Below are 13,262 nucleotides of genomic sequence, written 5' to 3' on the forward strand. Positions count from 1 at the left end.
AGGGGATGGGTGAGTGTCAGGTTTCGGGGAAGGGTTAGGGTTAGGGTTCGGCCTAGGGTTAGGGTTAGGGGACGGGGACGGTTTAGGGTCCAGGTGAGGGTACGCCAACGCTTTAGGGGGAGCGTACGTGTGAGGGCGCGGGTTAGCGTTAGCGTAAGCGTTAGGATTAGGGGACGGGTGAGGGTCAGGCTTCGGGGAAGGGTTAGGGTTAGGGTTCGGGCTAGGGTTAGGGTTAGGGGACGGGGACGGTTTAGGGTCCAGGTGAGGGTACGCCAACGCTTTAGGGGGAGCGTACGTGTGAGGGCGCGAGTTAGCGTTAGCGTACGGGTTAGGATTAGGGGACGGGTGAGGCTCACGCTTCGGGGAAGGGTTAGGGTTAGGGTTCGGGCTAGGGTTAGGGTTAGGGGACGGGGATGGTTTAGGGTACAGGTGAGGGTACGACAACGCTTTAGGGGGAGCGTACGTGTGAGGGCCCGGGTTAGCGTTAGCGTACGGGTTAGGATTAGGGGACGGGTGAGGGTCACGCTTCGGGGAAGGGTTAGGGTTAGGGTTCGGGCTAGGGTTAGGGTTAGGGGACGGGGACGGTTTGGGGTCCAGGTGAGTGTACGCCAACGCTTTAGGGGGAGCGTACGTGTGAGGGCGCGGGTTAGCGTTAGCCTACGGGTTGGGATTAGGGAACGAGTGAGGGTCAGGCTTCCGGGAAGGGTTAGGGTTAGGGTTCGGGCTAGGGTTAGGGTTAGGGGACGGGGACGGTTTAGGGTCCAGGTGAGGGTACGACAACGCTTTAGGGGGAGCGTATGTGTGAGGGCGCGGGTTAGCGTTAGCGTACGGGTTAGGATTAGGGGATGGGTGAGTGTCAGGCTTCGGGGAAGGGTTAGGGTTAGGGTTCGGGCTAGGGTTAGGGTTAGGGGACGGGGATGGTTTAGGGTCCAGGTGAGGGTACGCCAACGCTTTAGGGGGAGCGTACGTGTGAGGGCGCAGGTTAGCGTTAGCGTACGGGTTAGGATTAGGGGACGGGTGAGGGTCACGCTTCGGGGAAGGGTTAGGGTTAGGGTTCGGGCTAGGGTTAGGGTTAGGGGACAGGGACGGTTTAGGTTCCAGGTGAGGGTACGACAGCGCTTTAGGGGGAGCGTACGTGTGAGGGCGCGGGTTAGTGTTAGCGTACGGGTTAGGATTAGGGGACGGGTGAGGGTCAGGCTTCGGCGAAGGGTTAGGGTTAGGGTTCGGGCTAGGGTTAGGGTTAGGGGACGGGGACGGTTTAGGGTCCAGGTGAGGGTACGACAACACTTTAGGGGGAGCGTATGTGTGAGGGCGCGGGTTAGCGTTAGCGTACGGGTTAGGATTAGGGGACGGGTGAGGGTCAGGCTTCGGGGAAGGGTTAGGGTTAGGGTTCGGGCTAGGGTTAGGGTTAGGTGACGGGGACGGTTTAGGGTCCAGGTGAGGGTACGCCAACGCTTTAGGGGGAGCGTACGTGTGAGGGCGTGGGTTAGCGTTAGCGTAAGCGTTAGTTTTAGGGGACGGGTGAGGGTCAGGCTTCGGGGAAGGGTTAGGGTTAGGGTTCGGGCTAGGGTTAGGGTTAGGGGACGGGGACGGTTTAGGGTCCAGGTGAGGGTACGACAATGCTTTAGGGGGAGCGTACGTGTGAGGGCGCGGGTTAGCGTTAGCGTACGTGTTAAGATTGTGGGACGGGTGAGGGGCAGGCTTCGGGGAAGATTTAGGGTTAGGGTTCGGGCTAGGGTTAGGGGACGGGGACGGGGACGGTTTAGGGTCCAGGTGAGGGTACGCCAACGCTTTAGGGGGAGCGTACGTGTGAGGGCGCGGGTTAGCGTTAGCGTACGGTTTAGGATTAGGGGACGGGTTAGGGTCAGTCTTCGGGGAAGGGTTAGGGTTAGGGTTCCGGCTAGGGTTAGGGTTAGGGGACGGGGACGGTTTAGGGTCCAGGTGAGGGTACGACAACGCTTTAGGGGGAGCGTACGTGTGAGGGCGCGGGTTAGCGTTAGCGTACGGGTTAGGATTAGGGGATGGGTGAGGGTCAGGCTTCGGGGAAGGGTTAGGGTTAGGGTTCGGGCTAGGGTTAGGGTTAGGGGACGGGGACGGTTTAGGGTCCAGGTGAGGTTACGCCAACGCTTTAGGGGTAGCGTACGTGTGAGGGCGCGGGTTAGCGTTAGCGTATGGGTTGGGATTAGGGGACGGGTGAGGCTCACGCTTCGGGGAAGGGTTACGGTTAGGGTTCGGGCTAGGGTTAGGGTTAGGGGACAGGGACGGTTTAGGGTCCAGGTTAGGGTACGACAACGCTTTAGTGGGAGCGTATGTGTGAGGGCGCGGGTTAGCGTTAGCGTACGGGTTAGGATTAGGGGACGGGTGAGGGTCAGGCTTCGGGGAAGGGTTAGGGTTAGGGTTCTTGCTAGGGTTAGGGTTAGGGGACGGGGACGGTTTAGGGTCCAGGTGAGGGTACGCCAACGCTTTATGGGGAGCGTACGTGTGAGGGCGCGGGTTAGCGTTAGCGTACGGGTTAGGATTAGGGGATCGGTGAGTGTCAGGCTTCGGGGAAGGGTTAGGGTTAGGGTTCGGCCTAGGGTTAGGGTTAGGGGACGGGGACGGTTTAGGGTCCAGGTGAGGGTACGCCAACGCTTTAGGGGGAGCGTATGTGTGAGGGCGCGGGTTAGCGTTAGCGTACGGGTTAGGATTAGGGGACGGGTGAGGGTCAGGCTTCGGGGAAGGGTTAGGGTTAGGGTTCGGGCTAGGGTTAGGGTTAGGGGACGGGGACGGTTTAGGGTCCAGGTGAGGGTACGCCAACGCTTTAGGGGGAGCGTACGTGTGAGGGCGTGGGTTAGCGTTAGCGTAAGCGTTAGGATTAGGGGACGGGTGAGGGTCAGGCTTCGGGGAAGGGTTAGGGTTAGGGTTCGGGCTAGGGTTAGGGTTAGGGGACGGGGACGGTTTAGGGTCCAGGTGAGGTTACGCCAACGCTTTAGGGGGAGCGTACGTGTGAGGGCGCGGGTTAGCGTTAGCGTACGGGTTGGGATTAGGGAACGGGTGAGGGTCAGGCTTCGGTGATGGGTTAGGGTTAGGGTTCGGGCTAGGGTTAGGGTTAGGGGACGGGGACGGCTTAGGGTCCAGGTGAGGGTACGACAACGCTTTAGGGGGAGCGTATGTGTGAGGGCGCGGGTTAGCGTTAGCGTACGGGTTAGGATTAGGGGACGGGTGAGGCTCACGCTTCGGGGAAGGGTTAGGGTTAGGGTTCGGACTAGGGTTAGGGTTAGGGGACGGGGATGGTTTAGGGTCCAGGTGAGGGTACGACAACGCTTTACGGGGAGCGTACGTGTGAGGGCGCGGGTTAGCGTTAGCGTATGAGTTAGGATTAGGGAACGGGTGAGGGTCACGCTTCGGGGAAGGGTTAGGGTTAGGGTTCGGGCTAGGGTTAGGGTTAGGGGACAGGGACGGTTTAGGTTCCAGGTGAGGGTACGACAGCGCTTTAGGGGGAGCGTACGTGTGAGGGCGCGGGTTAGCGTTAGCGTACGGGTTGGGATTAGGGGACGGGTGAGGGTCAGGCTTCGGGGAAGTGTTAGGGTTAGGGTTCGGGCTAGGGTTAGGGTTAGGGGACGGGGACGGTTTAGGGTCCAGGTGAGGGTACGACAACGCTTTAGGGGGAGCGTAGGTGTGAGGGCGCGGGTTAGCGTTAGCGTACGGGTTAGGATTAGGGGACGGGTGAGGGTAAGGCTTCGGGGAAGGGTTAGGGTTAGGGTTCGCGCTAGGCTTAGGGTTAAGGGATGAGGACGGTTTAGGGTCCAGGTGAGGGTACGCCAACGCTTTAGGGGGAGCGTACGTGTGAGGGCGTGGGTTAGCGTTAGCGTATGGGTTAGGATTAGGGGACGGGTGAGGCTCACGCTTCGGGGAAGTGTCAGGGTTAGGGTTCGGGCTAGGGTTAGGGTTAGGGGACGGGGACGGTTTGGGGTCCAGGTAAGGGTACGACAACGCTTTAGGGGGAGCGTATGTGTGAGGGCGCGGGTTAGCGTTAGCGTACGTGTTAAGATTGTGGGACGGGTGAGGGGCAGGCTTCGGGGAAGATTTAGGGTTAGGGTTCGGGCTAGGGTTAGGGGACGGGGACGGGGACGGTTTAGGGCCCAGTTGAGGGTACGCCAACGCTTTAGGGGGAGCGTACGTGTGAGGGCACGGGTTAGCGTTAGCGTACGGGTTAGGATTAGGGGACGGGTGAGGGTCAGTCTTCGGGGAAGGGTTAGGGTTAGGGTTCCGGCTAGGGTTAGGGTTAGGGGACGGGGACGGTTTAGGGTCCAGGTGAGGGTACGACAACGCTTTAGGGGGAGCGTACGTGTGAGGGCGCGGGTTAGCGTTAGCGTACGGGTTAGGTTTAGGGGACGGGTGAGGGTCAGGCTTCGGGGAAGGGTTAGGGTTAGGGTTCTGGCTAGGGTTAGGGTTAGGGTACGGGGACGGTTTAGGGTCCAGGTGAGGGTACACCAACGCTTTAGGGGGAGCGTACGTGTGAGTGCGCCGGTTAGCGTTAGCGTACGGGTTAGGATTAGGGGACGGGTGAGGGTCAGGCTTCGGGGAAGGGTTAGGGTTAGGGTTCGGGCTAGGTTTAGGGTTAAGGGACGGGGACGGTTTAGGGTCCAGGTGAGGGTACGCCAACGCTTTAGGGGGAGCGTACGTGTGAGGGCGCGGGTTAGCGTTAGCGTACGGGTTAGGATTAGGGGACGGGTGAGGCTCACGCTTCTGGGAAGGGTTAGGGTTAGGGTTCTGGCTAGGGTTAGGGTTAGGGGAAGGGGACGGTTTAGGGTCCAGGTGAGGGTACGCCAACGCTTTAGGGGGAGCGTACGTGTGAGGACGCGGGTTAGCGTTAGCGTACGGGTTAGGATTAGGGGACAGGTGAGTGTCAGGCTTCGGGGAAGAGTTAGGTTTAGGGTTCGTGCTAGGGTTAGGGTTAGGGGACGGGGACGGTTTAGGGTCCATGTGAGGGTACGCCAACGCTTTAGGGGGAGCGTACGTGTAAGGGCGCGAGTTAGCGTTAGCGTAAGGGTTGGGATTAGGGCACGGATGAGGGTCAGGCTTTGGGGAAGGGTTAGGGTTAGGGTTTGGTCTAGGGTTAGGGTTAGGGGACGGGGACGGTTTAGGGTCCAGGTTAGGGTACGACAACACTTTAGGGGGAGCGTATGTGTGAGGGCGCGGGTTAGCGTTAGCGTACGGGTTGGGATTAGGGGACGGGTGAGGGTCACGCTTCGGGGAAGGGTTAGGGTTAGGGTTCGGGCTAGGGTTAGGGTTAGGGGACGGGGATGGTTTAGGGTCCAGGTGAGGGTACGACAACGCTTTAGGGGGAGCGTACGTGTGAGGGCGCGGGTTAGTGTTAGCGTATGTGTTAGGATTAGGGGACGGGTGAGGGTCACGCTTCGGGGAAGGGTTAGGGTTAGGGTTCGGGCTAGGGTTAGGGTTAGGGGACAGGGACGGTTTAGGTTCCAGGTGAGGGTACGACAGCGCTTTAGGGGGAGCGTACGTGTGAGGGCGCGGGTTAGCGTTAGCGTACGGGTTAGGATTAGGGGACGGGTGAGGGTCAGGCTTCGGCGAAGGGTTACGGTTAGGGTTCGGGCTAGGGTTAGGGTTAGGGGACGGGGACGGTTTAGGGTCCAGGTGAGGGTACGCCAACGCTTTAGGGGGAGCGTACGTGTGAGGGCGCGGGTTAGCGTTAGCGTACGGGTTGGGATTAGGGGACGGGTGAGGGTCAGGCTTCGGGGAAGTGTTAGGGTTAGGGTTAGGGCTAGGGTTAGGGTTAGGGGACAGGGACGGTTTAGGGTCCAGGTGAGGGTACGACAACGCTTTCGGGGGAGCGTAGGTGTGAGGGCGCGGGTTAGCGTTAGCGTACGGGTTAGGATTAGGGGACGGGTGAGGGTAAGGCTTCGGGGAAGGGTTAGGGTCAGGGTTCGCGCTAGGGTTAGGGTTAAGGGATGAGGACGGTTTAGGGTCCAGGTGAGGGTACGCCAACGCTTTAGGGGGAGCGTACGTGTGAGGGCGCGGGTTAGCGTTAGCCTACGTGTTGGGATTAGGGAACGAGTGAGGGTCAGGCTTCCGGGAAGGGTTAGGGTTAGGGTTCGGGCTAGGGTTAGGGTTAGGGGACGGGGACGGTTTAGGGTCCAGGTGAGGGTACGCCAATGCTTTAGGGGGAGCGTACGTGTGAGGGCGCGGGTTAGCGTTAGCGTACGGGTTAGGATTAGGGGACGGGTGAGGCTCACGCTTCGGGGAAGGGTTAGGGTTAGGGTTCGGGCTAGGGTTAGGGTTAGGGGACGGGGACGGTTTAGGGTCCAGGTGAGGGTACGCCAACGCTTTAGGGGGAGCGTACGTGTGAGGGCGCGGGTTAGCGTTAGTGTACGGGTTAGGATTAGGGGATGGGTGAGTGTCAGGCTTCGGGGAAGAGTTAGGGTTAGGGTTCGGCCTAGGGTTAGGGTTAGGGGATGGGGTCGGTTTAGGGTCCAGGTGAGGGTACGCCAACGCTTTAGGGGGAGCGTACGTGTGAGGGCGCGGGTTAGCGTTAGCGTACGGGTTAGGATTAGGGGACGGGTGAGGGTCAGGCTTCGGGGAAGGTTTAGGGTCAGGGTTCGGGCTAGGGTTAGCGTTACGGGACGGGGACGGTTTAGGGTCCAGGTGAGGGTTAGACAGCGCTTTAGGGGGAGCGTACGTGTGAGGGCGTGGGTTAGCGTTAGCGTACGGGTTATGATTAGGGGACGGGTGAGGGTCAGGCTTCGGGGAAGGGTTAGCGTTAGGGTTCGGGCTAGGGTTAGGGTTAGGGGACGGGGACGGTTTAGGGTCCAGGTGAGGGTACGACAACGCTTTAGGGGGAGCGTACGTGTGAGGGCGCGGGTTAGCGTTAGCGTACGGGTTAGGATTAGGGGACGGGTTAGGGTCAGGCTTCGTGGAAGGGTTAGGGTTAGGGTTCGGGCTAGGGTTAGGGTTAGGGGACGGGGACGGTTTAGGGTCCAGGTGAGGGTACGACAACGCTTTAGGGGGAGGGTACGTGTGAGGGCGCGGGTTAGCGTTAGCGTACGGGTTAGGATTAGGGGACGGGTGAGGGTCAGGCTTCGGGGAAGGGTTAGGGTTAGGGTTCAGGCTAGGGTTAGGGTTAGGGGACGGGGACGGTTTAGGGTCCAGGAGAGGGTACGACAACGCTTTAGGGGGAGCGTACGTGTGAGGGCGCGGGTTAGCGTTAGCGTACGTGTTAAGATTGTGGGACGGGTGAGGGGCAGGCTTCGGGGAAGATTTAGGGTTAGGGTTCGGGCTAGGGTTAGGGTTAGAGGACGGGAACGGTTTAGGGTCCAGGTGAGGGTACGCCAACGCTTTAGGGGGAGCGTACGTGTGAGGGAGCGGGTTAGCGTTAGCGTACGGGTTGGGATTAGGGGACGGGTGAGGGTCAGGCTTCGGGGAAGTGTTAGGGTTAGGGTTCGGGCTAGGGTTAGGGTTAGGGGACGGGGACGGTTTAGGGTCCAGGTGAGGGTACGACAACGCTTTAGGGGGAGCGTACGTGTGAGGGCGCGGGTTAGCGTTAGCGTACGGGTTAGGATTAGGGGACGGGTGAGGGTCAGTCTTCGGGGAAGGGTTAGGGTTAGGGTTCCGGCTAGGGTTAGGGTTAGGGGACGGGGACGGTTTAGGGTCCAGGTGAGGGTACGACAACGCTTTAGGGGGAGCGTACGTGTGAGGGCGCGGGTTAGCGTTAGCGTACGGGTTAGGATTAGGGGACGGGTGAGGGTCAGGCTTCGGGGAAGGGTTAGGGTTAGGGTTCTGGCTAGGGTTAGAGTTAGGGTACGGGGACGGTTTAGGGTCCAGGTGAGGGTACACCAACGCTTTAGGGGGAGCGTACGTGTGAGGGCGCCGGTTAGCGTTAGCGTACGGGTTAGGATTAGGGGACGGGTGAGGGTCAGGCTTCGGGGAAGAGTTAGGGTTAGGGTTCGGGCTAGGTTTAGGGTTAAGGGATGGGGACGGTTTAGGGTCCAGGTGAGGGTACGCCAACGCTTTAGGGGGAGCGTACGTGTGAGGGCGCGAGTTAGCGTTAGCGTAAGGGTTGGGATTAGGGAACGGGTGAGGGTCAGGCTTTGGGGAAGGGTTAGGGTTAGGGTTTGGTCTAGGGTTAGGGTTAGGGGACGGGCACGGTTTAGGGTCCAGGTGAGGGTACGACAACGCTTTAGGGGGAGCGTATGTGTGAGGGCGCGGGTTAGCGTTAGCGTACGGGTTAGGATTAGGGGACGGGTGACGCTCACGCTTCGGGGAAGGTTTGGGTTAGGGTTCGGGCTTGGGTTAGGGTTAGGGGACGGGGACGATTTACGGTCCAGGTGAGGGTACGACAACGCTATAGGGGGAGCGTACGTGTGAGGGCGCGGGTTAGCGTTAGCGTACGGGTTAGGATTAGGGGACGGGTGAGGCTCACGCTTCGGGGAAGGGTTAGGGTTAGGGTTCGGGCTAGGGTTAGGGTTAGGGGACGGGGACGGTTTAGGGTCCAGGTGAGGGTACGCCAACGCTTTAGGGGGAGCGTACGTGTGAGGGCGCGGGTTAGCGTTAGCGTACGGGTTGGGATTAGGGAACGGGTAAGGCTCACGCTTCGGGGAAGGCTTAGGGTTAGGGTTCGGGCTAGGGTTAGGGTTAGGGGACGGGGACGGTTTAGGGTCCACGTGAGGGTATGACAACGCTTTAGGGGGAGCCTACGTGTGAAGGCGCGGGTTAGCGTTAGCGTACGGGTTAGGATTAGGGGACAGGTGAGGGTCAGGCTTCGGGGAAGGGTTAGGGTAAGGGTTCGGGCTAGGGTTAGGGTTAGGGGACGGGGACGGTTTAGGGTCCATGTGAGGGTACGACAACGCTTTAGGGGGAGCGTACGTGTGAGGACGCGGGTTAGCGTTAGCGTACGGGTTAGGATTAGGGGCAGATGAGGGTTAGGCTTCGGGGAAGGGTTAGGGTTAGGGTTCGGGCTAGGGTTAGGGTTAGGGGACGGGGACGGTTTAGGGTCCAGGTGAGGGTACGCCAACGCTTTAGGGGGAGCGTACGTGTGAGGGCGCGGGTTAGCGTTAGCGTACGGGTTAGAATTAGGGGACGGGTGAGGGTCAGGCTTCGGGGAAGGGTTAGGGTTAGGGTTCGGGCTAGGGTTAGGGTTAAGGGACGAGGACGGTTTAGGGTCCAGGTGAGGGTACGGCAACGCTTTAGGGGGAGCGTACGTGTGAGGGCGCGGGTTAGCGTTAGCGTACGGGTTAGGATTAGGGGACGGGTGAGGGTCAGGCTTCCGGGAAGGGTTAGGGTTAGGGTTCGGGCTAGGGTTAGGGTTAGGGGACGGGGACGGTTTAGGGTCCAGGTGAGGGTACGCCAACGCTTTAGGGGGAGCGTACGTGTGAGAGCGCGGGTTAGCGTTAGCATACGGGTTGGGATTAGGGAACGGGTGAGGGTCAGGCTTCCGGGAAGGGTTAGGGTTAGGGTTCCGGCTAGGGTTAGGGTTAGGGGACGGGGACGGTTTAGGGTCCAGGTGAGGGTACGACAACGCTTTAGGGGGAGGGTACGTGTGAGGGCGCGGGTTAGCGTTAGCGTACGGGTTAGGATTAGGGGACGGGTGAGGGTCAGGCTTCGGGGAAGGGTTAGGGTTAGGGTTCAGGCTAGGGTTAGGGTTAGGGGACGGGGACGGTTTAGGGTCCAGGAGAGGGTACGACAACGCTTTAGGGGGAGCGTACGTGTGAGGGCGCGGGTTAGCGTTAGCGTACGTGTTAAGATTGTGGGACGGGTGAGGGGCAGGCTTCGGGGAAGATTTAGGGTTAGGGTTCGGGCTAGGGTTAGGGTTAGAGGACGGGAACGGTTTAGGGTCCAGGTGAGGGTACGCCAACGCTTTAGGGGGAGCGTACGTGTGAGGGAGCGGGTTAGCGTTAGCGTACGGGTTGGGATTAGGGGACGGGTGAGGGTCAGGCTTCGGGGAAGTGTTAGGGTTAGGGTTCGGGCTAGGGTTAGGGTTAGGGGACGGGGACGGTTTAGGGTCCAGGTGAGGGTACGACAACGCTTTAGGGGGAGCGTACGTGTGAGGGCGCGGGTTAGCGTTAGCGTACGGGTTAGGATTAGGGGACGGGTGAGGGTCAGTCTTCGGGGAAGGGTTAGGGTTAGGGTTCCGGCTAGGGTTAGGGTTAGGGGACGGGGACGGTTTAGGGTCCAGGTGAGGGTACGACAACGCTTTAGGGGGAGCGTACGTGTGAGGGCGCGGGTTAGCGTTAGCGTACGGGTTAGGATTAGGGGACGGGTGAGGGTCAGGCTTCGGGGAAGGGTTAGGGTTAGGGTTCTGGCTAGGGTTAGAGTTAGGGTACGGGGACGGTTTAGGGTCCAGGTGAGGGTACACCAACGCTTTAGGGGGAGCGTACGTGTGAGGGCGCCGGTTAGCGTTAGCGTACGGGTTAGGATTAGGGGACGGGTGAGGGTCAGGCTTCGGGGAAGAGTTAGGGTTAGGGTTCGGGCTAGGTTTAGGGTTAAGGGATGGGGACGGTTTAGGGTCCAGGTGAGGGTACGCCAACGCTTTAGGGGGAGCGTACGTGTGAGGGCGCGAGTTAGCGTTAGCGTAAGGGTTGGGATTAGGGAACGGGTGAGGGTCAGGCTTTGGGGAAGGGTTAGGGTTAGGGTTTGGTCTAGGGTTAGGGTTAGGGGACGGGCACGGTTTAGGGTCCAGGTGAGGGTACGACAACGCTTTAGGGGGAGCGTATGTGTGAGGGCGCGGGTTAGCGTTAGCGTACGGGTTAGGATTAGGGGACGGGTGACGCTCACGCTTCGGGGAAGGTTTGGGTTAGGGTTCGGGCTAGGGTTAGGGTTAGGGGACGGGGACGGTTTAGGGTCCATGTGAGGGTACGACAACGCTTTAGGGGGAGCGTACGTGTGAGGACGCGGGTTAGCGTTAGCGTACGGGTTAGGATTAGGGGCAGATGAGGGTTAGGCTTCGGGGAAGGGTTAGGGTTAGGGTTCGGGCTAGGGTTAGGGTTAGGGGACGGGGACGGTTTAGGGTCCAGGTGAGGGTACGCCAACGCTTTAGGGGGAGCGTACGTGTGAGGGCGCGGGTTAGCGTTAGCGTACGGGTTAGAATTAGGGGACGGGTGAGGGTCAGGCTTCGGGGAAGGGTTAGGGTTAGGGTTCGGGCTAGGGTTAGGGTTAAGGGACGAGGACGGTTTAGGGTCCAGGTGAGGGTACGGCAACGCTTTAGGGGGAGCGTACGTGTGAGGGCGCGGGTTAGCGTTAGCGTACGGGTTAGGATTAGGGGACGGGTGAGGGTCAGGCTTCCGGGAAGGGTTAGGGTTAGGGTTCGGGCTAGGGTTAGGGTTAGGGGACGGGGACGGTTTAGGGTCCAGGTGAGGGTACGCCAACGCTTTAGGGGGAGCGTACGTGTGAGAGCGCGGGTTAGCGTTAGCATACGGGTTGGGATTAGGGAACGGGTGAGGGTCAGGCTTCCGGGAAGGGTTAGGGTTAGGGTTCGGGCTAGGGTTAGGGTTAGGGGACGGGAAGGTTTAGGGTCCAGGTGAGGGTACGATAACGCTTTAGGGGGAGCGTACGTGTGAGGGCGCGGGTTAGCGTTAGCGTACGGGTTAGGATTAGGGGACGGGTGAGGTTCATGCTTCGGGGAAGGGTTAGGGTTAGCGTTCGGGCTAGGGTTAGGGTTAGGGGACGGGGACGGTTTAGGGTCCAGGTGAGGGTACGACAACACTTTAGGGGGAGCGTATGTGTGAGGGCGCGGGTTAGCGTTAGCGTACGGGTTAGGATTAGGGGACGGGTGAGGGTCAGGCTTCGGGGAAGGGTTAGGGTTAGGGTTCGGGCTAGGGTTAGGGTTAGGGGACGGGGAAGGTTTAGGGTCCAGGTGTGGGTACGCCAACGCTTTAGGGGGAGCGTACGTGTGAGGGCGCGGGTTAGCGTTAGCGTAAGCGTTAGGATTAGGGGACGGGTGAGGGTCAGGCTTCGGGGAAGAGTTAGGGTTAGGGTTCGGGCTAGGGTTAGGGTTAGAGCACGGGAACGGTTTAGGGTCCAGGTGAGGGTACGCCAACGCTTTAGGGGGAGCGTATGTGTGTGGGAGCGGGTTAGCGTTAGCGTACGCGTTGGGATTAGGCAACGGGTGAGGGTCAGGCTTCGGGGAAGGCTTAGGGTTAGGGTTCGGGCTAGGGTTAGGGTTAGGGAACGGGGAAGGTTTAGAGTCCATGTGAGGGTACGACAACGCTTTAGGGGGAGCGTACGTGTGAGGGCGCGGGTTAGCGTTAGCGTACGGGTTAGGATTAGGGGACGGGTGAGGGTCAGGCTTCGGGGAAGGGTTAGGGTTAGGGTTCGGGCTAGGGTTAGGGTTAGGGGACGGGGACGGTTTAGGGTCCAGGTGAGGGTACGCCAACGTTTTAGGGGGAGCGTACGTGTGAGGGCGCGAGTTAGCGTTAGTGTACGGGTTGGGATTAGGGAACGGGTGAGGGACAGGCTTCGGTGATGGGTTAGGGTTAGGGTTCGGGCTAGGGTTAGGGTTAGGGGTCGGGGACGGTTTAGGGTCCAGGTGAGGGTACGACAACGCTTTAGGGGGAGCGTATGTGTGAGGGCGCGGGTTAGCGTTAGCGTACGGGTTAGGATTAGGGGACGGGTGAGGCTCACGCTTCGGGGAAGGGTTAGGGTTAGGGTTCGGGCTAGGGTTAGGGTTAGGGGACGGGGATAGTTTAGGGTCCAGGTGAGGGTACGACAATGCTTTAGGTGGAGCGTACGTGTGAGGGCGCGGGTTAGCGTTAGCGTACGGGTTAGGATTAGGGGACGGGTGAGGGTTAGGCTTCGGGGAAGGGTTAGGGTTAGGGTTCGGGCTAGGGTTAGGGTTAGGGGACAGGGACGGTTTAGGTTCGAGGTGAGGGTACGACAGCGCTTTAGGGGGAGCGTACGTGTGAGGGCGCGGGTTAGCGTTAGCGTACGGGTTAGGATTAGGGGACGGGTGAGGGTCAGGCTTCGGGGAAGGGTTAGGGTTAGGGTTCGGGCTAGGGTTAGGGTTAGGGGACGGGGACGGTTTAGGGTCCAGGTGAGGGTACGCCAACGCTTTAGGGGGAGCGTACGTGTGAGGGCGCGGGTTAGCGTTAGCGTACGGGTTAGGATTAGGGGACGGGTGAGTGTCAGGCTTCGGGGAAGGGTTAGGGTTAGGGTTCGGGCTAGGGTTAGGGTTAGGGGACGGGGACGGTTTAGGGTCCAGGTGAGGGTACGCCAACGCTTTAGGGGGAGCGTACGTGTGAGGGCGCGCGTTAGCGTTAGCGTAAGCGTTA

Source organism: Delphinus delphis, chromosome 15 (assembly GCF_949987515.2).
Source record: "Delphinus delphis chromosome 15, mDelDel1.2, whole genome shotgun sequence".
Taxonomy (NCBI): domain Eukaryota; kingdom Metazoa; phylum Chordata; class Mammalia; order Artiodactyla; family Delphinidae; genus Delphinus; species Delphinus delphis.